The sequence below is a fragment of the Cygnus olor genome, chromosome 14 (genome assembly GCF_009769625.2).
Source record: "Cygnus olor isolate bCygOlo1 chromosome 14, bCygOlo1.pri.v2, whole genome shotgun sequence".
Taxonomy (NCBI): Eukaryota; Metazoa; Chordata; class Aves; order Anseriformes; family Anatidae; genus Cygnus; species Cygnus olor.
In genome coordinates, this window is record NC_049182.1 from 5053656 (window position 1) to 5078976 (window position 25321).

At 46.1% G+C, this 25321-nt stretch overlaps 1 protein-coding gene across 3 annotated transcripts in view; it reads right to left on the reverse strand.

The window, feature by feature from the left end:
* Positions 1-25321, reverse strand: part of RASGEF1C (RasGEF domain family member 1C) — a 128258-nt gene that overhangs the window by 60921 nt on the left and 42016 nt on the right. Inside the window, exons 1-2 of one of the 3 annotated variants that reach the window (XM_040573383.1) lie at positions 18662-18706; positions 18342-18505 (exon numbers count right to left, since the gene is read on the reverse strand). The gene's annotated coding sequence lies outside the window, so the exon portion shown is untranslated. Of the gene's footprint in view, positions 1-15915; positions 16077-18341; positions 18713-25321 lie in introns of those variants that run through there. The other 2 variants (XM_040573382.1, XM_040573384.1) reach the window with 2 other exon arrangements.

Consider the following 25321-nt stretch of genomic DNA (forward strand, 5'->3'; position numbering starts at 1 on the left):
CAGTGTCAACTCACTGGGATGCCAAACGCTTGACTTTCATTACGGTAAATTATTCACAGCAGAAGTGTCATTTTAGCAAAGTAAATTCCTTGCCATTATAAATATTTTCAATTCATGACTTTGCTTCCCTTATACCTGCGGCATCTTAGACCACACTGCTCTGCTCTCTTTTAGACCATGCTTGGCTGTTCCCACACAAAGGACAGTCTCCAATTTACCAGAACACAAAGCAAAATTCACAATAACCTTCCTGAGACCTTCAGAAAATAGCATTAATATTATTTTTTTACTGCGCTTCCCATGATTTTGCCCGTTCTCCCAAACAAATTCTCTTTTCCTACCAGAACACCCAAGTATGCACACGCTCCATCTTCAGTACAATCAATATATTGACACAGAAGTGAATGCCTTGCAGTACATCTTCTTGCTGCTTTAATACCCTGGCTTTTCCCTATGGCTGTTTGAACTAAATCCATTCTAAATCTTAACTGTGTTTCTGTACCAGTGATTTCCAACTCAAAGGCTTTGCATTGACAATTACACACATGCCCGCACATACCTACATACGAGTCTCTGTTAATTAAGGGATACTTGAACCCTTTAAGATTCTTTCCAAAATTTTACTATTTCCCCCAAGTTGCCCCCCAGTTCGGTTACCAATTAACCCTCCTGAAATGCCACTTAGAACCGTTTTAAGAGCGTTGGACAATCTCTACACAGCAGAGAGACACAGCACCATGTCACAGAAACACGTTTTAATCTTCCCACTGAGTCTGGGCTTTGTTATAAGTGTGCTTTTTGCTAACCTATCCAGGGGTGAAAACATTCAGGATGACTTATTCACAACTCCACTTACCCACATTTGTTTTGTTAGCTCAGAGCAGTGCCACTGAGCCACGCTACGAGAATTCTCACCCCATCCTCAGCGGCCTGTTTGGCATGGCCAGCGCTAGCGGTTAACGCAGACTTTGCACATCAACAGACCAAGCAGAACAGAACGACAACAGAAGAGCAGATTAGCTGGGATGCACCTTACTTCGATCTCCCAAGACGTGCCACCCCTGAAATGGCAGCACCACTTCCCATTTCCAGGCCTGGTTTCGTGCTGTCAGCTGCCCCAAGGCATGGACACGGGCAGCAGATGAAACTGCTCAGCCAGGACAGGGCTGGAAGTCCACAGAGGGCTTATCCTGCCCTCAGCTTGCACCAAAATTGCTGGGGAGACAAAGTGGAGGCTCAAGTCCCTGGATGTGCCCCAGAACCTCAGTTTACAGTCAACCTTACTTGAATGTTGGAGTCTTCAGGACCGTATTGGTCTTCACCGGTGGGCGGTAAAATGAAGATAGGAGTAGAAACAGTCCTTCCCACGAGCCATGGCTGTCTGGGTATTCTTGCTGCTAGCAAATCTTTGATTTTTCAGCTTTAGTGGTCTTTGAATTGAAGTCACCTGCAGTGTCCTGCATTTCCTAACATGCCTTTGTCCACTGGGATAAATGCTCATTTCTGTGCTCTGGTCAAAAATGAGACTTTTTCCCCTGATCAAAGGAACTGGATCTTTCATGTTGCATAAACCACTACAGAAATGAAGATAATTTTCCCAGATGAGAATGAAAAAAGAAGGACAGAAACCTTCCTACATAAACACGACAGAATAGACACTGAAGTCACATACCAAGCATTTTATAGCGGTTTGGGAAAGAGAAGGAATACAAAATTGGAAGTTAACATTCCTCATGGAATGAGATTAGAGATATTTATTTTACGCTCTACTTGAAACATCATAGTAATTTTCATCTGCACTAATAAAAATAAATCAGAAGCTGATCTTCCATGCATTAAAATTACCATTTCATGCAACAGTCACAATGTTCCTGAGACATATGTGCCCTTTGGAACTCGTGCCACAAATAGAGCTGAATTTAAGGACTGCTGCGTGCACAAATTTATTACACCAATTCTTTCCAAAGCGGGATATTGTCATGTACAAAATGCCACGTGAGCAGCCACAGAAAAGCATCCAGCACTGAGTAAAGACCCTTAGCTTTCAGAAGAATATTAAGAACTGAGAAACTAAAAGAAATAATCATACAGCATGGCACCAACTGTTGGGTGACCAGCAGAGCCCCGTTTGGAGAACAATCACCCAGACAGGAATTAATGGATTCACCAGCAGTCCCCCCGTCTGCAGCCCAGCCTCTCACGAAGATGCTCATTTGCAGAGCAGGATACAACTTGCTGTTAGACAGGGGAAGTTCGATATTCATTAACCAAAGGAGCCCCCCACTTTGCGCTGCTGTCTGCAGTACAAATCATCTGCCTGTGGGTTTTGTCAATGCCATCACCCGCTGTTTGGTGAAGGCTGTACCTAGAGACACTGCGCGATCCATCAATATCCCAGCCCTCTGCTGGGGGCGTTCAGAGCCAGAGTCCAAAGCCAGGAAACTGCAGCCACTTTCTGAGCGATTCAAATAGAAAATGCTGGAGACACAAAAGGTTGCACCTCAAATTTGCATACAGCAACTCCTCTTTGAAAAAGAGCTACGCGAAAGGGGAGGATTGAAATGGGCCATTGCCCCGTGGGACATTTACTCCAAATCCTCCCAGGCAGCTCTGCAGCAGGCTTGTAAGTGGGCCCTTTTGTATTGCAACTCAAGATCGCAATACATTCAACTGTACTAAAGCAAACTTGTCAGGTACATAGATTTTAAGGAGATAACACACCGAAGGCATAAGGACTTGGTATAATCATAAAGAGATGCAGGCAGAAGCTGCTTCTTCCTTGCTCTTTACTATCTGCCGTCCCCATTGTTACATCGGATGGGAGACGCACAGGGAGGCAGCTCCAGAGGCAAGGGAGGTTGGGGTAACCTCACCCTGCTCTAGCAAACACCTCCAGGTGAAAATCCTAGGTTTCTTAAGAGGTCAAAGCCAACCTTTCTTAGATTCTTGTGTCTACATTTCTACTACTGAGCTCAGCACCTTGGCAACATGCAGATAACCTGAGAAGCGCACCCAAACCATGGATGGAAATAGCTAAGTACGGTAGAGCCCCAGTACTACAAAAGCTGTCAAAAAAACCCTGCTTCCAAGCCTCTGGAAGCCATACAAAAAGATCTCCATAACAGGGACCAAGCAGATGGCTAAGCACACAGTCCCGGCAGAGGCACAGGTCATGCTGGAAAACAAATCCAGCAAACCGCAGAGCCCCGCAGACACCTTTCAGTACCACCCAGGCTCCTCCAGCACTGGCAAGGCTTGGTCACGAAGGTGTTTCCTCTCTTCACTGTATGCCTGGAAATGCTCTTTATAACACAGCTATGTCATACGCCTGTCACCATGTTCCAAATAACTCATACGAATGTCTCGCATTTTTCAAGTGGTGTCATAAAACGCGGGGCTGCACATGCCACAAACACTGACATATTTCACTAATACAATCCAGCAGCAGCATACAGAGAATATTTATGCAGCTCTTTATTATTTTTTATGAAAGGTAAACGACCCTTTTGGTGAAATGGTGACTTGTGCTGACAGCATCTTTGTTTTTAGAAGAAAAAAAAAACAACAGTTAGGGAGGTTAGGTGAGTTTGCAAATTAACTGAGGGGTACGAATTTCTCCAGCCTTGTCATAATAAAAAAATTATCTTCAAAAGGTTTTACTGTCATTCATCTTTTAAGCTGGTCTTGCTAAACTAGTTACTTCACACAGTAATTAGCAGCAATATGAATGAGCTAGAGATGCATATAAATTAAATCTATATATTGACTGAGTCTTGAAACACAGGTTTCCATGATTTAGAAATCACCTCCCCAATATACTTTCATATCTTAAGGTCAAATATTTCTAAATGAGGAAATGAGTGATTCTGCTCATTAGCGCAGGGCTGAGGCTAAGCAGAGTCAGCTGCACACAGCGATCTGCTAAAGCATTCCCAGGCCAAGGAAGCAGTAAGATTTCAGATGTCTGTCTAATTAAGTCTTCTTAATTGCTGTTTTACTAATTGGAGTAGAGTGGTTTTGTCATGATTTTAGCTGTTGACGAACAATTAAGTAGAATGCAGCATTAATTCCTCCTTTAACTACTGAGGAAGGCCAACGCATGCTCAGACTCCAGCGAAAGAAACCAAACCTAATCAAAGCGCCGTGGTTATTAGCACATGAGGTGGGAAGCCAAGAAACCAGCACCATTCCCCACCAAGCCAGTGGCAGGACATCACTACAACACTCCCAGCCCAAGCAGGTCGGATACCAAAACCTCAAGTCTTTGCACTTGCACCTTGCTCGCTGACAGCGACAACCTCCGAAGGCCATGCCAAGGTGATTCTTCACCAAGTTATTTTTCTTCTTCTTTTCTTATGTGTTTTCTGGTATTCTACTTTTTAGCATTTCAGACAAAAGCCTGTTTGCATTTCTACAGATATTTCACGTTAGCACACGTCTTTGCAAAAAAAGATCTCTTCCACCACCAGTACTGAATTCAGCCCTCTTCTGCTCTGCTAGGAACAAACTTTTCAATATTTTAAGCACTTACAAGAAAGACCCGAGTAAAGTCTCTGTGAATCCAATAGTGCTTTTTCACAGCAGGGAGATAAGCCAAGGTAAAAGCTGATGGTTCTTGGCTTTTCTAGAGCTGGCCCATTGGTAAAAGAGCACCTCAGCCGCACTCCCTGCTGTCACGAGTACGGGGAACTTCAGGCTGACCCGTGCCTTGGACCCATGACGTTCACTCTGCAGGTGCAGAAAGGGAAGAGCCCACCTGCAGTTCCATGTGTGCTGCTGGACAATCGCTGCAGCCCGTCCCAGCGTGGCTCTGCTGACCGGGGCTTTGGCGCTGAGCTCGGGCAGGGGGCGTTTTCCCACTGAATCAGCCAGGCAGGTGCAGCGTCAGCTTTCGTGGCTCTGGCGCTGTAGAAGCCAGGAATTATCTGAAGTAATTGGGAAAGAAATTGGGCAAACTCATTCCCCTTTTCAGCAATAAATCATCTCGGGGAAATTGGCCAAGGCCACTTGAAAGACCCAAGTGATGCTCTCCCAAACACCTTTCCCCTGGGAGACAGCTTAAGAGCAAGATTCGATCTGTAACAGTAGTATTCGCTGCTTTCTTACAGATTTTAGATCCCCTCCCCATCCCTCCGGGAGGCCCTGGCTGCTCCTGCTTTCAGCCCAGATGCACTTTCCAAACGAGATCAGTGCGAGCTCCCCGGGTCCCCAGGCTGCACACAAACCGCACCTTGAGGGGAACCAACACCAGCTTCCCAACTGTGCTCTTCATTCAGATGCTGGAGAACCATTTACACTCACATACTTGCTGAGTTCCTCAATCTTCTCCAACAGAGGACTAAGAGTTGTCTTCAAGCTACAGAGGAAGCTTGAAGGGGCACAAGATCGCCCTAAGGAAGAGCAGTCCAAGACTCGGGGACCAGGATGGTTTTCGGGAGCCAGCTCTTAACTCCTGTCCTCTGCTACATCCCAAAAGCAGCCTTTAGATGAGTCCCACAATCTCCCCGTCCCTCTGTTTCCATCTACCAGAAGTGGATAACAGCCTGTCTCTAGCAGGGAAGGACGCCTTGATAAATGTACTAATTATCACCAGACACCCCACCCAGCAAGTAAGAACAGAGGCCATTTATTTGCCAAAAAAACTTCCAGTTATAAAATGAGCGCTAGAAAATTGTGCAAATCAAGACCCTGGAACCTGATTAATTAAATCAATGGGAATTATAGAATTAATTTATAAGAAAACTCAAACCTAACATGAAATAGTTTGTATCGATCAACAGACAAAGTCCTTCCATGTGCTGAGAGCAAATCCATTTTTATTTTTCTTAGCGCTGCCGAAGCTGCCATCCGGCCGCTCAGCAGTACCGCCACAGCCCTCACAGCCCGGCTGCAGCTCCACTGCCCCATTTGTCATCTCAATGCCCCATTTGTTCCTCAGAACACCGATCATCTTACACAAGGCAGTTGTCGTGCGTCTTCCCAGTCCCGACCATTTCAAACGCTCCACATTCCTCCCCGCACGTGCTCGCAAACATCACTTGCCAGAAGAGTTTTAAATGGGCCTTGTCAAAGCATCAAAATAGAAGGTGTTCAAGACAGAGCCTCCGATTTCTTGTGCTGCTTACCCAAACGGCCACACGCACAGCCTTGCGCACCGGGCTGTTCTTTTTGCAAGGAACCACTGAGATATTTGTACGTGGCTCGTAAAGGAGAAGAATTATGCCAGGAGGGTAGGAGAGAGAGACACGACCACCTTGAAATAAATTCAGGCGCCTAACTCTGCAAAAAGTAAAGCCTGTCTATCTGTAACAGAAGCCATTAGGAAGTGATTTAAAGTAGTTTGGAAGTAGGATTTGAGTGGCTGTTTGAACACCTCCTTCAGAATACAAACATTCACCGGGCTATTTATAGTCCCTGTGGAAAAGCTCCTGACTTCACCCACCAGGCACAGAAGACCACGATCTGTTCTCAGTGGGAAAAAAACTCTACCAACTCCAGCGGACACGAACAAGTCACTGGATTTATCTCACTTTAACTGATTTTCAAAAAACTTAAAGAAGCAATACTCGAGACAAGTACTTTCAATCTCTTAGAAACTCAGCTCCCTACTAGACCCGCTGCTGTGTAGATAGCGATTGCTCATTTATTGACAGCAAAATGCTGTGGATCAAGCCTTAGTATCTGCTAATATCCCTGCCGAAATTGGACTTTAATGGTCCAATCCAACTCCCATTAACCAGAAAGGACTGAGTCCTATTTTCTTTAATGGAGATGTATATGAAGTTGTAGCACTTGGGAAAAATATTAGGAATTTTTTTCCTGACCAGGGGAAAAAAAAAAATCAGGATCAGAAAAAAATTATATAATTTTTTGGACCAAATACTTTTTACTGAGTGCATTTTATCTGATACGAAAACTCCAAATCTAGGGCTACAACAGAATTTCAACTACACTGATGTATTCAATTAAAAAAATTAAAGTGTTAAGAAGTAGAAATCCACCTCTCATTCAGTTGGGCATTATTCAGAAGCAACCCGGGTGATTATTCAGAAGCAACCCGGGTGAAGCCAGGGCAGCTCCAGGAACATAAATATGAAGTGACAAGGAAATCCAGCCTACTATTCACATCACATATTTCATGCTTCTTTCTATTTCACAGTAATACACCAAGTTAAGCTGCTTATTAGATGGGCACATTCTCCTAACCGCAGCCAGATTTGTATTTTATGTCGGGCTAACCATCAGTACTGACTGCCCTTTAATCATAATACTGCTGTCATTTGTGGTTCCACTTTGGAAGATACCGGCTTTAATACACAAACTGCACAGCTGTTAACGTTGCTGTACCCCAGAAGAGAAAGGCACAAGAGTAATTCCAAGAGAGGGACTTTATCGTAGCCATCCCTGTTTATACAGCCCGCTCGCACATTTTCCTCAAATACTTCTGTTAGCCTATATGATGCTGTAGCATACGTTGCCAAGTCCCACAGCACACCAATTTGTAAATAATGACCTTCCTGACATGACCTAGTAACAGCTAATAGCTATGCCATAAAGAACAAAAGGCTTTGTTGCACAAAAGGTCTTTTATGGAATGAAAAAAAGCCCAAGCGCTTTTTACGAGCAGGATCACTAAGAGATGCATGCTCCCCATGTGCTCTGCGTGGATTTGAGAAACGTCTAGTACCAGTTAATGAAGTTATCCTAGAAAACACAAACAACCCCCAAAACAGCATTTCAACACGCGCACCGCAGCCTGGCAGCTTATGAATGAAATGCTCCGTAGGTGTTTGTGTACATTTATCATTTACTACACCACATTAAGAAATAAGACTGCAAACGACAAGCTGACACTCTTACAACCCTGCACACCATGTGATGGTGTCTTCTACCAGGGCGTAGCTAGCCTCCTGACCACCTTCTCATCTGAGCCAAAGAGAGGGATCCACAGGATCCAAGTCACCTCTAGCATCTGAGTAACAACCTGCAGCGACTCTGCCTTTACAGAGTTTTTATTGCGGATGGTTTAAAACAATACACACCGAACACCTGAAGCGCTGTTTAACAGAGGCACATGCTGTGAACAAAAGCACAAATCCCATCCCTGACGTGCACAATTAGTGTGAGGTTCATGCTGGCAACCTCCATGTGAACCGAAAGGATCAGAACCTCTCCTCCAGGTCTTGGCACAGCAAGCTATGCCCAAGTCCTCCCTTATGGCCTGAACAGAAGGGTCACATCTCACCTTGCTCTACTCCAGACCCTACTTCCAGCACGCATCCCAAATTCGCATGAAGTCACTGCTCATCCCACAGAGCCAGCCATCCCTATCCGACAGCTCACGTAGGACCAAAGAGCCAACTACTCTAAAGGGCAGGAAGAAAAAAAAATCTCATCCCTAAACAGCGAGCAGCCCTGTCCTTAATTTGCAAATGCCCAAGCTCAGATACTGTCCCTGACTGCTGAAGAACAGGCCACACGTCCCAGATTATTCAGCTTATTTTAAAGTATCCTCAAGGTTACAGGCTTAGCATACTTACCAATTTGTCATGAAAATATATTTTGAAGAGGGCAAAATCAAGAGCGTTCTAAACTGTCATCTTCCAAACTTCGCTTGCTTCCTGACTTCGTTACATTGGACATGATAGGTGCAGTAGCCATAATTAAAAGGACTTAAAACAAGCAAACAAAACACCACCACCAACAACAACCAAGCCTCCAACCAAAGCAATAAAAACAAAACACTCCAGCACAAAATTACCTGATTCTGTCAAACCAGGTCTTTGTGGCAATATGTCATGACCCAAAAGAATAAGTCAATAAGCAAAATTAACTACTTCATCCGTCTTTCACTTTGGTCTTTTTCTGCTAATAGGTATTGGAGCTTACCCCGACCCTCTGGAAAAAGGCACAGGATCCCACAGTGTCAGTGATGACTGTGACAGTGGGGGCATTGTGTCAGAGACCCGCAAACATCTCCAACTCAAAACCACTGGACTTGCAGCAGCTCCAGCTGTTAGACAGCAGGATGGGAAACAGGAAGAAGCCACCCAAGTAAAAAACACAATCAATTAGTGGATAGCCTACACATTTTAAGGCTTCATACCCCAAACCCAAGGGGTTCTACTGGGTCCATTGTTTGCAGCTCTGTCTGCAGCCTTGGTGAATTATTTCATACTGTGTCACCCTAACAGCCACATCATCAGTGACCCATGTAATTGTAACCTCAGACTCCTTTCTCCACATGCAGATAAAGAAGCTCTGCAGAGCTTCAGTCCCCTGAGTAAGACAACAGACTTGAATGGAGTGACAGAAGAGATCAGAAGACCTCAACAGTCATCTTTGTTTTTCCCAGACCCACTGGGTACTCACAGCATCCTGCCTGTGTTCCAGCTTCGGTACAGCAGAAGTGTCCTGGCAGCAGTCCAGGGACTGCCACAGAGCCCCGATGCTTTCAGAGGGCACCTTCTCCAGTCCACGTGGCAGAGCAAGGGGTTGCACAGCGATGTCTGCCTAAAGTCTGCTCTCGTGCCCGATTTCTACATCCCTGCATAATCCTCATTCCTCTCCTGAGCTCCAGCCCACCGAAAGCATCAGGCCTTTTGTCTGCACCCATGCAGAAAGTTGCAGCTTCTTGTACTCGTGGCTTTTTCTTCTATCTGCTCTGATTTGTGGACAGTAAATTCCCTGGAACACGAGCCCCAAGCCCGGGTGACCAGACCCTGCACGCTATACGATGTTTATACACACGCCTTCGAACAGACTATACGTGTTCAAAATCGCTCAGGAAATGAGCCACAAAATGTGTAAACGACAGCACATTAATAATCTTTTTTTATAGCTTAAATTAGAATCTTTGGAATTTCACAGCCAGAGACTTTTAAATAGGTCAGAAATGTGATAATCACACTTAATGATCGTGCTCATATGCGCTGCATCAGAGCTAGTAGCGAGGGAACCTGAGCAGAATGGATATGAACCACTGGTACAGTCAAAAAAGCATTTAACAAACCTCAAGTGATTTTTATGCCAAAGCCAAAACACACAGCCCGGGCGAGAAGTTGTTTTTGTTTTTGGTCCTTCTTGCCAGAACTGAGCTGTGAGATTTCATGCTGATCCGAAGCTAAGCGCTGTGCCTCTGCACCCTCCTTTTGGCTGGCACTACTGATTAGCAAGACCCCAGATTTGACCACTTACAACAGGAGAGCATTTAGTGATGAAAAGAAAGCCTTTCCCAACTAAGGGATACGCTTTATTATTGCACTTGTCCACACACAGTTCACCCCAGGTATGCAGAGCTAAAACACATCCCTAGGCATCAGCATTTTGAAATCTCTTAATGAAACCAACAAGAACACACATAGCCATCCCAACAATCATCTAGGCTCCAAACCAGGCAACACTTCACAATATTTCCAAGTTCGGACACACACTTATGTTCTCTTTACAACTGGACTTCATGTGCAATATGCCTGATGGAAAAATTGCGGTAAAAATGAGAATTTCAGTGAAATACACCAGAGCTGCTAATTAATCCTGTCCTGTCAAGCTACTGATATATAACCAAAAAATTAAACCAGGAAAAAAAAGTCAGCTATATTTTGTGTCAAGCTGAGGAAACAAAGTCAATGTTTGTCTACTGTGAAAGTACAAAGTCAGCAGGGGAGACTGCTTGGAAGCTTATAAGAAAGCTACAGAGAAATGTTTTTTGGTTTCTTTTTTCCTCCAGTCAAAATTGGCCTCTTCTGAAAAACAAAGCAAGGCAAAAGATGAAAGGCCTTCTTTTCTGAAGCCAAAGATGAAGAGTACAAAGAATATTAATGACTAACAAGTCTGTCCATAAATGCCATGAGCTTAGCTGTAGCAGGGGCAAAAAGGAAGAACAGCTCTGCTATTAGGTAATGAAGTTTCTGATCTGACCAGCAGCGATGAAGGCTGATTGGGTCATTTAGGAAAGGAGCATTAGTTCAGAAGAACACAGATTTCCTGTGAAGAATAAAAGGTAAGAAGGAAGGACGCCATTATACACATGTGAGCGCTCAGGATGGCTGTGGCTCACTCACAACGCATGGAGCAGTAGTAAATTCCCAATTAGGGCTTGGGTCTCCCTCCTGCGGGTTCGGATGCGCAGGTACACAACATGTCTGTCCTGCAGGAAATTTAGGAATTGTTTCAGATTTGTCACTTGCCTCACATGCTACTTCCTAGGCGATTCAGTTTCAAAACGTTGTATTTTCATGAATCGCATTTCCCAAAGGAAAACTTCAGAACATAAAGAGGTTTGCCTTTGTCACGGTTATCGAATCCCACGGGGGCCTGCCCAGCCACCGCAGCTTCCCAGCATCCCGGCATCCCCCATGCCAGGGGGGATTTCTTGACAAAGGGCAGAGCAGCAGCGGAGGCAGGCGCCCAGCCTCTCACCTTCACACCGCGACGTACATGCAGCGCCGAGCAACATCAGCACAAAGCACATTCCTCCGCGTTTGACATTCGCCCGTTCGCCTTTGAGAAATTCTTTGAACTTAGGGAAATAACGCAAAACAAAACCACAGAGAAAAATAAAGAGCCAGAAGTGACACTAAGCAAACTTCAGATTGGGAATCTGATTCATTTGCCAGCTCACAGGCATACACACCTAGCGTGTCTCTATTTATATGCGTAGACTCAGGCTCTCTGCTCTGTAGAGGCATTCTGAGTATTTTTAAATCAGCAAGAAATCAAGAATCATTGCGCTTCCAGGAGAGATGATGGAAAAATCCCCCCTGGTCTAAGCCGTGACCGTTCAGGTTACAGGAGCCTTGAGACTGCAGCTCTCCTTACAACATCCAGCAAGACGGAGAGCCAGAACAGATAAAAAAAGTATTTGACATTCTTTCCCTTGACAGGCCATTGCTCACTCCTGCAGACAGACTGTATCTTGGATTGGAGTCTGATCCACTAGATGATATGAGAAGTCTTTGTGTTAACTTCAGAGGCCTGTGGGATGGAAATTTGGGGAGCATTCTTATAATGTGAAAGCTGGCAATGTTTAAGCAAGCACTGCCAGAGAGCTGTGCTGCTGCCCCCGTCTTACAGGGCTGGGTATTAAAAGCTGCAAGTTCAATGCCAGCTTTGTCCCTAACACCCAGCGGTCTCAGCAGATCCCCAACCTCTCAGCATCTCCGCCTGAGAAGTGGGGATAATGAAGTGTCCCAGCAGAAGCAGGAAGGTTCGTTAATGCCTGCAAGCACTTTGTAGATGACGAACATCAAGACAGCAGTTAGCAGAGGGATTTTGGGGGGGGCAGACATAAATCTGAAGTACTCACATCATCTATGCTTTTAGACAAGTATAGCAGCAGATCCGTTCCCTGTATTTAGTGGTTGTGGGCTCCATCTTCTCAACATACTGAGCAGCCTGCCTTTGATCCAAAAAATGAGCCCAGGGAGAATATTCACATGTTTAATGATAATCATACGCTTAAATTCTCTGAATTTATAAAGAGGGTAAAAGAGAAAAGTGTTCCCCAGCTCCAAAACAACCACAAATTCCCAGAAGTTATATTTAGGACATGAGTAAACATTTGACCACCAGAGAAACAGCCTCAGCTACACACCTGCTCAGCTTCTGCAGCCCTGAAGAAACCCAGAGGTGGGATAAGCGCCTGAAGTGAGTTTGCTGAGACAAACCATTCCTTAAATAGCCAATGTGATGTTATTAGAAAGAAGCACATCGGAGCATTTGAACTACTAATCCACAGGCAAAAAGGGTCCTTGAGCAAGGAAAGGAGGAAAAAAACAACCAACAAATGAAGTTTACCAAAGAATTCATCACACAGATTTAAACTTATGATTATAAATTTCCTACTACTGATTACTACTACTTCCTTCCTCCTAAATTTCCTACTACTTCCAGTTTCCTACTACTGAATCCTTTATTTACTGGACGGGCACTGCCACCAGGACCTCACAAGCACCTCGAGCCTTGCAGCAGACATCGGCAGCACCTTCAGCATCATCTCCTTAACACTCTGCATTAGAGAGAACTTAAACACTACGCAAAAGGCTTTAGGACACCCCCTACTTTCCCCTTGAAAGCCTTATTCACTTTAAGCACAGCTAAGATGAGAGAGATCAGTGTATCCAAAACTTTTAACTCATTTTTACCTCCTGCCAAACTCCTGGCCTAATTCCTTGGGGCTACAGGTGTCCCACACCTGCTGACTGGGGTGTCCAGAAGTCCGTCCTCTTGTATCAGCCCCACCTTGGCTCCTATACAGGTGCCTCAAGTCACTCAGCAAGGACACAGCACTGTTTTTGCACAGGTGAACTCGGGACAGCAAGAGAAGGTACCCACGGCATCAGGTGAGCTGAGCTCCACCTGGTCGCACGCATGCGCCACCAGAGAGCAAGAAGTGCTTCAGGCCACGTCCACAACTACAGCACGGACATCGCCCTGGCCCGATCGGTGTCAGGAGCACAAACAAATAGCTGGCTTCCAGAGATGATTTTCAAAACTCTGCTCAACAAGCATATATAGCAAGAAAAGCCTCAGGCAATTAAAGGACCACTATCCAGAGCCTGATTGCTCTAACAGATCTGCAAACATTACCCAGCTTACTCACAGCAACATCACGCTTCACCAGCAACGTGAAAAGGACAGATCACTCTCTCAGTCTACATCACCCAAGATGCTAAATAAGGTTCCTAATTATTTCAAAGGCCTTTTTTTAAAGAATCCTTTAAGATTATTGTCCCCAAACTTGATTAAATAACACTTTAAATCCTTCCAACTGAACATCATTACGCAAAGTTGACTCGATGCTATAACAGAAATGTTTTCACCTCAACCAATGAATTTTTGTGAAGTGCGCTGTATTCTAACAGTACACACCGCTTTAACTTCATAAACCAGGGGGAGCCATATTAGTCACATCTTACAAAGGGTTAACTAGGTAATTATCTTCCTTGGTTGGCTGAACTAGAACTGTACAAAACACTGTGCTTCAGAGGAGACAGCAGCGTGTTCCTACCTCCACCTGCCGTAAACCAAAAACCACAAGGGACAGAATTACATCGCTCCGTGAGGCTGCAGGTAGTCCAAGGGAAGTTAACCCAGGAGCAGAAATACCGGGTTTGTTTCTCCTCCTTTGCAAGACCCTTTGCTGTCCTAAGGTTTGCAGGTTCTACAGAACACCACCAAATACAGTCACTGCACCTCATTTGCACGAGCTGGCAGACCCTGCCACTGGGAAAACCCTCTGGAGAGGGCCAAATGCCCCAGAGAACACCAGTGGGACTTCCTCAGCATGTTCCCGAAGAAGCACTCTCTCTCACGATGGGGTGAGTTGCAAGGCATAACCACAAGCCTGTGCGCTCTCAGAGCATCTCTGACAATAAGCTAAGACCGCTGGGATGTCAGAGTGCCTCTGCTTTGTTCTGTGCCTCCGCTAGAATCGCCCAGGAGGTCAACTCTAACAGACCTTCACAGCCAGGCACCTCTCCCTGGCTAGAACCTGGATTCACCCTTTGCTCTACCATTTCTTGCAATCTAGAAAGAGCTTGAGAGTAACAAATGAACACATTCCCCATCCTCACCCTTTACCCAGTCCTTCCCTGCGTAGGCAGGCAGTCCTCCTCCTCCCACCCCTACCAAAGCAAGCAGGACTTGAAGAATCCCCGAAAGCAGAGGCAAGGCGCATCGCATCGTTCAGGCAGAGCCACCGCCAGGCAGGAGGTGCCAGTGGCTGCGGTTGTCCCGCAGCAGGAGCCCGACACGGGGAAGGCTTGCTGGAACTGACCTTCCGTGCTGTATGGGCTTAGGAGCAGCAATTAACTTCCAGTCTCATTTCCCTCTGACCTAAGTCCAGAACGACTCCCATTAAGTAATTACCGACACGTTGTCACTCTGGATTGTTGTCTCAAACAAAGAGCCTGTGAAGCTGCTAAAACAAAAACAATCTTTCGAACCATGAAATACCTGCCCAGGAAATTTCATCCGTGGCACATAAGTGAAACTGCAGCAAAGGACCACGAGGACCATCAAGTCCAAGGAATGCAATCCAGACACAAGCAGCTCCTCCTCCGCGCTTCCCCTTTCCCTCTCATCAGTGTTTCATGCTGTGCCAGAGCATTGCTGAGGGGCCGCCGTGGGTCCTCACAGAGGCCACCCAAACCCTCCGAGCTCTTTGGTGTCACCCCGGGATACCCCGGGTATTACGGCCGGCACGGACAGGGGCTGTGCAGCTGCTCCCATGCCTCGTTAATTAGGTGCTACGGACACGCTCATGCTGTAAGCGCATCTTTGACATAACGTAGCATGACAATTTCTTCAGAGCCCCAGAAATGCAGAGCATACAAATAAACCTGCGTGCTGAAACCATTTCATTGTTCATAAGAATATGCACACTGCACCTGTTACGGCCAAGGGCACTGCCTGTGCCTCGGAGCTGATTATTTCAGCCTCCACCAAACCCGTCTGTCTCAGAGGGCTGCTAAATTCCAGGAGCAAATAAAACACCGCAAAATTATTTCACGAGAAGAAATCATTAGCAGCTATACAGAGACACGTCTTTAGATCCAAGGGAAAGAAAACAATCCACAAACTGACATTTTTCCCCGAGCTTCTCTTACAACAGAGGAGTCCGTTTAAATTAAATTCAGCTGAAAGAAAATAACTCTGAGACTGACACCAGCGAAGTCCGAGCCCGAAACGGAGATCTGGGAGCCCAGCCGGCCCCGGGTGGGGGGCAGAAGGGCCGGGGGTCGCCCCCCGAGCCCCAGCCCCGCAGCGACCGGAGGGGGGGGGAGAGCAAGGGGCAGAGCCGGGTGGGGTTTTACCTGGAGGGGGAAAGGAGGAGGAAGAGGAGGAGGAGGAGTGCGGGGAGGGACGCGGCTCCCCGCCGTAGGGACCCCGGGACGGGCCGGGGGCACTCACCCAGCTACGCGCGGCTGCTGCCCCCGCTGCCGTCCATGGGGGCGGCGGGGGGACGGGAGCCCGCTGCGGGCCGGAGCCGCCCCGCGATCCGCCGCATCTGCCCGCCGCCGCGGAGGAGGAGGAGGAGGAGGAGGAGGAGGAGGAGGAGGAGGAGAAGAAGCAGGAGAAGGAGGAGGAGGAGGAAGAGCAGAGCTCGCCGCGCCGCCCCGGAGCCCCACAGCGCAGCCCGGCCGCAGAGCGCCGCCTGCCCGCAGAGCCCGGGATGCGCCCGGCTGAGGGGGGGGGGCTCGGGGGGGGCCCAGCCCGGCCCGGCCCGGCCCGGCAGGTGCAGGCGGCCGGGGCACGGCTCGGCTCGGCTCAGCCCCAGGAGCCGCTGCGTAACGGGCGGGCTGTTCCCTGACGGGATCGCGTCGTCCTCCTCCCCGTAACTGCCTTGGGCCGGATCCTGCCCACACCTCCCTCCACCCACAGGGTGCGGGAGAGGAACCCCGCGCCCAGACCCCGGTGCTGACAGACCTGTCAGCGCAAGGATGCTCTTGGCTCACGGTGAAGCTAAGGGGAAGCGTTTATTTGCTTATTTCTTAAAGCACGTGTCCCTAGAAAGCAAAATGACCAGGCCACGGGTTGAAAGGGAGGATGTGACATCCCAGTTTTACAAAGGAAAGGTTACAGCAAGTGCTGGGGAAGGCTTTTGGAGCACAGCCCCACATTTGGACGGCCACAGAGGACGTCCTTGCTGGATGACAGGAGCAGCGTTCACCTCTCGCTCTACCCGTGCTCTCCGTGGGCCAGGTAAGCTGCTCCACTTCTTCCCAGCTTCGTTTGCCTTTAGAGCAATTGCCAATGAGGACACGCTAACACAAGCCAGATGCGCAGGCGTTTCATGCTTGGATGTGGGGAGAATGGATCAAGCCCACAAAATCATCGCGCAGATGACAAGCAGCCAACTCAAGGTTACGATTTCTAGTCACTACAGGCCCCAGATCAGACTGCTTTTCTGCGATGACTCAAAGCTGAAACATGGCCGTACCATGCCTGCTGACACTCGGGCACTATGAGGAGCGTAAATACCTCGGATAAGCAGGATTAGGGAATTCTCCTAGCCCAGGGTGGCAGAGGGGAGCCACATCTGTACCTCTCTCAGTGTGTCAGCCCAGGCGGTGTCTAAGGGGCTGGGCATTCCTGTGTGGTAACACAGCGCAGGCTGGAAGCGGGCACCTCACATCCAAGAGCCCACGTCCTGCCCACTCTGCTTGCACAGTCTAGCACCTCAGCCATCACCTTCCATCAGCCTGGTTTGGTTTGTTTAAATGAAGGCAAGTGACTACAGTCCATCTGAGCAAAGACCTCCTTCACAGCCCAAGCCCACAATGCTGTCACTCTCCCACTTTGTTTACCAGCACCACCAATGTGATACCTGCAGATTAAGAAGGGTTTTGCACCAATGCACAGGGTAGAAGGGGTAGCTCTGCCCAGAGACTGGGGCTGCATCAGTTTTGTGCCATTAATTCTGACCTCAAGCCCATGCCTGCCCACACACGGGTTTTTCGTCTGGAACAAACTGCCATCCAGATGGGCAAACTCAGCTCCAAGGGAGCAGCTCTGCAGGCCCAGCTTAAAGACAGCTAGAGACAAGTCTGAGTTGCCCACACAGGCACCAGCCCTCTGCACAGGGATCTCTGCCTTTTCTTCAGCAGGAACAGCAACATGGCCCTTGTTTTTGCAACTCTGCTCTGCAGATGGGGAGTGTTGCACAAGGCATGCATGGAATGGTTTGCCCTTGTTTTGCCCTTGACTGGGCACCTTTAGGTTTTTGCTTACCCTCTAATACCTCCATGGCTGCTCAGAAGTCAGAGAAGACTACATGATCACAGAGATATAAGTGATGTTTTGTCTTTCAGCAACTATTTTTCATATTCCTGCTTTCTGTTGAGGATCCCCAGAGAGTGAAGCCACAGGGAAGGAGCAACGTCAGAGACAGCTATGCGTATTCCCTGAGCACAGATGTGACTGCAGCAGATAGCTAGGGAGGGATGAAGAAGCTCATCCATGGTAGAATCTTTTCCTTAGAAGGACATAAATACAGAAGAGGTGAGGGAAACACAAAATCAACACAAACTGGAACAAATGTGGCTTGAACCAGAAGGGCAGGCAGCCTGGCAGACTGACTCCATGATCTTTCACTTAAGTTCTTTTCTTTAAACATTAACTTTTTGATTTTAAAGACCCATTATAACTACAAGCTCTCAGTCAGGCTTCCTAATCTCCATCTAAAACCAACACATAAATAGCTTCAAAGTTATTACATGGATGACATAGTTTAGTCCTTCTTACAGGACAGACACTGGAAAACATTCACCCTAAACTGGGAATTCTTCCAGTTTGTGAACTCTTGAGTGAACATACAAGTAGACGAGCATGCTTACCTTATTGACAACATCCTTGTTTTTCTTATGCCTCTTGGACCTTTCAGCAGGAGTAGGAAGGTCTTCTCTTCCTCACAGTTCTGCAGATCAGTAGTTTTCACCTGTCTCTCATTAACTCATTTTCTACCACGTGGTGCTAAGCTGTTGAGCATATGACTTCTAAGCTTTGTCAAAACGAGAAGGAATAGTGAATTTGTTCCACTCTGTTACATCTCCCATCCTCCAGCCATTACTATAAGTAGGTGGTTCAGAGCTGGCTTCAATTTGTTCCTTAGATATTCCAGGGTAATCATCTTCAGGCTTTGCCTGTTTCACTGTACCTTTTGCATCTGTGCCCCTCTGCAATTTCCACGTTGTTTTCTGAAGGTCTTCTAGAATTAAAAAAACAGGGAAGCTTACTGTAGAATTCAGCCAATAACAGGTCAGTCACTGATTTTGGTCTTTATTTCATTCCATTTCAAGAATAAATGCTTTCTTAAAGAAAACAAGATAACGTAACTGTTTGATCCTGAACAAATAAGAGCAATGCCTTTTTTTCCCCTGGTATAAGGCACCTGTCCAACATTTTATTAACTTTGCTAGTTGCATTAAGCATCATGAAGTGCTGAACAGTCCTCAACTGCTAATTCCCTGATTGCTATAGTTTAGTTGAGTGTTAAATGAGAAAAAATCATAGCAGGAAAAAAAAAAAAAGACATTTTAGATCCACAGTGGCAGAGCTGATTGTACAGTTCTGAAGTCTGATCGGCTTCTAGCAGCAATCATACTTTATGGACCACTGGAAGATGATGCTGGACTCATACACTATGACACACTTTTGAGCTGTATGGGTGCAAGTGAGAATGACTGACAGATCTTACATGTTCAGACATTTATACAAACAAGAAACATTAGTTTTCCATATGTGGATATTTTATGCAGATTTCTAGGCAGGTAATTTGTACCTGCTCTTTCATTTTGTTACCTGTAGTATTACATGTGAACATAATAATAATCTAAATTTACATACACAAATTACTGGAAGGTCTGGATCTGGCACACTGGGGAGTAGTTCCTGGCTAGAAACATTAGAGATGTGATAACTATTTAGACAACTATATGAAATGAAATAAGCACCTGTCAAGGGAAAATGCATTGTTAGGAAAACTGGAATTGGTATGTTCTCAAATAAAAATGTAATCTATGAAAAAGAGTTAATCAGAAATTCTCTCCTGCCACTCTCTTGCATTACTGCTTTTCTTGTTTCTTTCTCTCTTTTCCTGGGTGAAAACTTGCCACCCAGAAGCAGAGAGCTGAGGAGGCAGAAGCAGCACCACCATGCTGCAGATGTGTAAAAGCAGTAAATCACCACTCAGAGCAGAGGGGTGGCAGAGGTCCTGCAGTCCAGATGGTGGCTCTACCTGCAGGGATCAAGCATGCGTGTGCCCAAGGAGGATCCCACCCATGATATCGGTGCAGCATACATTGGGACTGGCTGTGCGTGCATGGTAGGTTTGACGTGGGAAGTGTTGGACTTTATATTTTTGGTCCTGACAGTAGCTGAGACCTGAGTTCTGCTCCAGAAATAAGGAAGAAACAAGGCTGGAGGATACCTGTGGAAGAAACTGCAACCTTCGGACCATGGTTTTGCAGAGTAGATATTATTTTTGCCTTTTCTTATTTGATTATCAGGGTACACGTACTACAGCCAACCAGAAGAAAACTATAAGGAATCAAGCAAAAGAAAACTAGTCAAACTATTGCTAATCACATTAGTTTATATATGCTGTTTACAATCAGTCTGCTTAAATATTCATTTCCTTACTTCATTAAAGACTGTATCTTTCCAGGACCCTCACCTTTGTCCATGGTCTTCGTGGCAGACAGCAGAGATAGGTACCAATTATTCAGCTGTTATTTAGCAAGTACTTCAAAGTCCTTTGATGCAGCAGCAGTGTAAATTATCAGTAGCAGGTAATTGTCTCATTTTAATGCATTTTTAATAAGACACCTGGGAGAATGAAGAAAGAGCACAAAACCACCCCAAAAAAACAGTATCTTTGAGTTGGCCTCCTAGTCTCTATTTCTGCCTTCCTGCAAAATGGCTTTTTCATATCAACGGACAACAGGGCAGCCCCTCAGCTTCACCCAGCTGTGTGACAGCACCATTCTCTGCCACACCATAACCCATCTTCCACAGGCAAGGGAAGGAAATGGCAGATTTGTAAAACACCATGGACAGGATCCACAGAGAAGAGGCCCCCAGTCTGCAGATGTTCCACGTCTCCGTCACCTATGTCTGTCTAGGCAACAAAGCCACATTTCCTATGTTACCAGCAGGCCGCAGAAGAAAAGTTGTCATTCCTTGTCATTTGAAATAGATATGATTTTCAGCTAGGAAGAAAAAAGGTGGCAAAGGGGTACATTTTCTTCATCAGTAACTGACTCCATATTTTTTTGATAAAGTAAGGGAAGATGTTGTCTGTCAGTCGCCAGCTTGGTCTCATTAGTTAAGAGATAAACCCACCCTTCTGATTTCTCACTTACCCAGCTTAGTGTTATATATTCTGTGCTAGTCTCAACATATACATTTTATTGCCTCAGCGGGGGACTTAATTCCACTAAGACAGAACTGCCCAAATCTCTGTGAGCAGCTGAGCTTCAGGAAGTCGCTGGCAGAGCACCCTGCTGGCCCTGCTGCTGTGAAGGCCAGAGGAGAAAGGCGCGTGCTCTGAGGCAGCCGCTCACCAAACCACACAAGGAGCTCGTAGATCAGAACCAGCAGCTGGAATTGCACCCAGGAGAAAGAGCACTGGACACTGAGCAATAGGTTTGCTACGTTCTCAGTTTAATTAGAAAAGTACCTATGGTCACACGTTGCCTATGTGCCAGTTTTCACTGAGGGATTCATCAGGAATTGAGAGGCACTCCCAGTAGGCCGTGAGATTTCCCTAAGATATTCCCCTCACAATTTTGGCAAGTATCTGTGCTTTTTTCTTAGCATTGTGATAATTTTTACCAGTTGAGGCCCGTCAGCAGTCACAGGCAGGTGCAGCTGGCCCACAGCCACCTCAGGCTATCACAGAAGCAGATCCTCAGCTGCCCCCAGTGACGATGGCTGGAGCCCCTTAATGTAATGGCAATTTCTGTCTTTAGCTCTGACATCTTAATGAGAATCTGGCAAGACATCAGGTCCATAGGAAGACCTACAAGTTCCAGAAGTAGCTTGCAAGTAGCTGTAGATGCTCTCTTACAGAGCTACGGCTGTCACAGCTGGGCACAAACAGCAGATGTGCACGTCCAGTCAGTTCTGGCCTGCCCAGGTGCCTGAGCCTGCAGTCACTGAGGGGTTTCAGCTGGGGAGAGCTCTGGTCCAAGCTCAGGACCTTTGGTGCTTAACAGGATAGCAACATTTAACACTATTAGCATGCCGACAAACTAGCTGCTTCTTTTGTATATATTTTAGCTGCTTAATTCATAAAGGAGCTTGGCACATCTGCAGTACTAAGACAAGGGGCTTGTTGAGCCCAGCAGAAGGGCTCTCAAGCCCTTGCTATGGCTGTGGTGGAGCGCTAGCACAAACACTCCAAAGTTAGTCGCAAAATTCCCCTCGCGTTTTGCCGTTTCTGAGAAATGCCTTGAAGTGAGGTGAGCTGGCTCCTTCCAGAGAGCTGCAAAGCTGCTGGTTTTGTTTGAAGCAGGGGGCAGAGGGGCACGTTGCAACCATAGGTCAGGGAGGGCATCACTTTTGGGAAATGAGTATTGACACACTGAATCTACTATTGCAGAAGAAAAAAAGAAAAGCTCAAATGCCATAGCACTTAATAGCCCTTTGTTGATGCAGATTATTTTGACAAGACCTTCAGGAAACTTACTTTCTCACTACAATTCCATTTTCAGGCTATTTTTGCCCTTACTGGATTTCATCTCTTTTTCTAAGATAGATTTTTCTTCTCCACAGATGAAATCCCAGTTTCTTTCCAGACTTGGACAATGGTGCAGTTGAAGAGGGTGACAACAACATGCTTCTTCTCAAACTACCGCACAAAAGCCATCAGTCAGGATATTTCCAATAAATACAGGCTCCGAGTGTGAGGGCTCCCGTTTCCTGGCAGTGTTGCTCTACATCGTGTTTTCTCTGGAAGGAATCAATTACATCAGTGGCCTCGGGAATGTGTGTTGAGATGGTTTAATCAGAGTTGAAAAGCACAGTACAGAAAGGGGCTTCAGTTCTTCTGGCTGGACACAACGTACCCAATTTGGGAGCCACTAAGGAACTTCCCTGGTATCAGCCCCATTAGCTCATCTCCATCCAGTGTTAAAATGGCTGGTGGCAGCACAACGGACCTGGTTCAGCAGAGCACTGAAACACACGCTAAACTTTAATTTCTTCAATTAGACTTCAACATGTGCTCTGGGCTGAGGATATGCCACAATGCCCGCAGAAATCACAGCACTGTTCAGCAGGTAATTTGTTTTGGCCAGTGAACTCCTCTGTAGATAAAAGTTTTGTCATGTTTCCCGTACTCCCGGCTGCTGCTCGGCTCTCCCTGCTGACTTTATTCTTCCTTTGCTATGCAGTCTTTCAGGACACAACAATTCTTCTTCATAACATATTTGTACTACATCAAGTACAAATAGGCTGGAGTTTCTATAGCTCTCGTAACACCAATTATTACAACAGGAATGGATTAAGCGCAAGCTTTATTGCCCTCCTAAACAGAAGCTTATATTTAGACCCTTATCTTTCTCATGCTTTCGTCGGTGTGTGAAATGGGGCTTTGCTCAACCCAGCTTGCTTTAGATCCCCACGGGGCAAACTGTCTGTGGGTGGAATGACATCTATTTGAAAGGAACAGTATTAAGTGAGAAGTAAAGATTAAAAGGTCTGGAAAACTTCTAAGACTTCAGCTGACATGATGAGCAACACCAAGGTTGTGGCAAGATGACAGAAGCCGCGTTCCTATGTGACTTGAGAAGCTATGGAAATGCAGGATGTTTCTGCAGTAAGCTAATCTGCTGATAAGAACTTAAAGCAGTGGTTAATTAGAGAGCAGGTTCAAGGGAAAGCTCAGCTGAGCCTACAAAGTTGTTGCTCCATTGATAGGGCAGGAGGTTTCAAAAGGAGCACTGAAAGTAGGCAGGTAACCTGCCAGAGACGGGCCAAAGCCCACTCTTCCACCAGTGTAAAATTTGTCGTCAGTGGGAGCAGATTTAGGCTGATAATCATCAGAAAGTTTCGGTGAACGCTGGAGTTGGCTGCTTAATTGTGTGAGAGTTGCAAGAGAACGATAAAGGTGATCTAACTCATTATCCAGGGGCAAGTTGTAACACTGCTGGACAAATATTTTGCTGAAGGGTCTTTCCTAGCTATCAGGTTTTTATCTGAATTCTATCACCTGCATTCCTATGAGGAGGAAAAAAGCCTCAAAGAGCAAACCCTCACCAAGAGAAGAAATAGTATGTTTGACTGACAGCCGTGGGCTTTTTGTTATGTCAGATTTTTTTCAAAGGGGGTAGGGCCAAGGACCTTCCCTTACAGAAGACCAAGGGTCACATCCGTTACTTGTCTCAACCAACTCGGCTTCATTGACTCCTCTGTTGATTTACAGCAGCCGAGTGTCTCTCCCGAAAATACCGACCAGACACTGAACAAGCAGCACACCCATGCTGGCTCTCCCATCGTGAGGTAAAACATGATTCATACCCGAGCACGGGAGAAGTGGAATGCAAAAAGCAAACAGAAGACAAGGTGAAAAGTAATTACACTTCCTTAATTGCAGATTTTTTTTTTTAAAAAAAAGTGAGAGAGAGAAAAGCGTAACACTAAAAATTGTTCGGTAGATTCTTTCTCTTTAGAAAGCCATAAACTGTGAAGCCAGACTCTTTATTGAATCACATTTTTTTGGCAGAAAAATAAATATTGTTGTAGGAATTATTGGAACATACATCCAATTAAAATCCTCAAACAGAAACGCACCGTTAATGTAAGAGCTATTAAGAAGGGCTGAAATATATAGATCATATTTAAACTGAAAGGAGGTAAATAATCCATTGCTCCGATGTGATTGCCATTGGCAGAAAAGTAAATAATACAGAATTATGATCAACGGTGCAGCTAATAATGGAAGCTGCAGCTGCCATCCCTGAAGGAGGCACCACCCAGAAGTGGTGAGTAAAGAAAGTAGTAAGGTAAATAAAGTAGTGGCAAGACCAAGGTGCAGGATCTATGTCGTAGACCTCAGGCCTACAAAGCCACTCTGAACGCAGAGAGTTCAGCCCAGACGGCTGAAATTGCAGGGCCCAGAGCACTGGGGTGGAGAAGCCTCAGCTAACCTGGCATTACGCTTTGGTGGCATTTAATGCTGCTGTGTGACAGCAGGTGGGTGTACGCGGGTGTGCTGGGCATGGGCTGTTCTCCATTTCAGCCCAAAGTGGAAGGCGACAGTTTGCTTTAATTAGCTTTAACTGGTTCGAATTATGTAAACATTAATTTCACACCTATGGGTTGAGATAATAGATACTGTCAAAAGAAAAAATTACAGGAAAAATGTGTGTGCAAGAGTAGAAAGGGCTGCTGCTCAGAGGTACAGAGGAGAAGAAAACTCCCTGCAGGATGGGCAGAGCAGCCACCTTGAACAGGTCTCACCCAAAACGGGGCAAAGTATTTTCTTAGTGAAAACAGAGTGATTTTTAGTTTTGCCACAGCAGCCTTTTAGGTTTGCTATCTGCAACGGAGTCTGTGTGACTTCAGAACCAGCAGAGCAATACTGCATGTGTCCACTATCAAGTCGCAAAACAATTTATTTGCCTTTTCTGTCAGAACACACTGTTCCTACGGGGGCATGATTTTACAGCTCAACTCTTGTGCTGCCTCTGAAAGCTTCTATTAAGACAGAAATCTCCCAGATAATAGAAAACTGTCTTAGGCCCCATTCTCTTGCATCTCAGCTGCTGGCTGTCCATTCAGGAGTTTATAGCAAGCTCATCTTTGCAATAAT